The 873-nt window shown below is 36.9% G+C and overlaps 1 protein-coding gene across 2 annotated transcripts in view; it reads left to right on the top strand.

The window, feature by feature from the left end:
- The first annotated feature begins 415 nt into the window (after positions 1-415).
- Positions 416-873, top strand: part of lrrc73 (leucine rich repeat containing 73) — a 12266-nt gene continuing 11808 nt past the window's right edge. For both annotated transcript variants that reach the window (XM_014034660.1, XM_014034659.1), the window contains exon 1: positions 416-647. The gene's annotated coding sequence lies outside the window, so the exon portion shown is untranslated. The remainder of the gene's footprint in view (positions 648-873) is intronic.

Below are 873 nucleotides of genomic sequence, written 5' to 3'. Positions count from 1 at the left end.
TTACTAAAGCATGTTTTTATTTTCATGAACAGGTCATTAAAATAAGTGAATGTGGGTTTGAGAACAGGGCAGATTTAAACCAAGAACCACAGCTTAAATAAAGTCTTTAAAAACCTTTTATCACAAGAAAAAGAGTTAAATTGTGTTAAAAGTATTATAATAGTATTATAATAGTATTGATTCTTGTGAAATCTGTAAATTATTATTACTTGTAAATAGATTAAATATTGTTTGTTTGTTTTTTCTCAGATGTGCAATAGAAAGCAACAAGAAGAAAGAAGGATTATGTATAATAAGAGTTATTTCAGACAACATTGAAAAAGAAAAGAAAAAATAAAAATAACACCTGTACTCTGACTCAGTAAACACATCAGAGTGAGCCCTCTTCCTGCTCTTCCCTCTCTTTGTTTCTTGTAGTAAGGCTCACCTGCAGAAACACACCGGGACCTGGACCGGAACTCCAGGACCTGAGATCTCTGATCCACAGGCAGACTCACAGTCCGGATGCAGGTCCGAGTCCCGCCTCTCTGCTGCCAATCAGACTGATCAGTCAATCAATCAGCACAACCATCGACACCCATCACTTTGAAGTGATGACGTCACTGTGTGAAAGTCTGGCCCGCGGGAGCTGATCGATCACTTTTCAGGTACATTTCTTACTTTATATTTGCACCAGTTCGATTGATTATTTCTTTTTCGACTGTAAATTATAATTTTTATTGATCAGAGCTGATTGGCTGATGGTTCATCAATCAATCATTTCATCAATCAGCTCAGTCTGTCAGGTGATGGACTCTGATCCAGTTTCATCAACTCTGCTTGTTTCTTTCTGCTCTGCTGTCTTCTACAGTTAATACTAGTGCTGTATATAAT

The sequence above is a fragment of the Austrofundulus limnaeus genome, unplaced genomic scaffold (assembly GCF_001266775.1).
Source record: "Austrofundulus limnaeus strain Quisiro unplaced genomic scaffold, Austrofundulus_limnaeus-1.0 Scaffold2221, whole genome shotgun sequence".
NCBI classification, from domain to species: domain Eukaryota; kingdom Metazoa; phylum Chordata; class Actinopteri; order Cyprinodontiformes; family Rivulidae; genus Austrofundulus; species Austrofundulus limnaeus.
The sequence above is the reverse complement of the archived record's forward strand: the minus strand, read 5'-3'. Positions and strand labels throughout refer to the sequence as shown.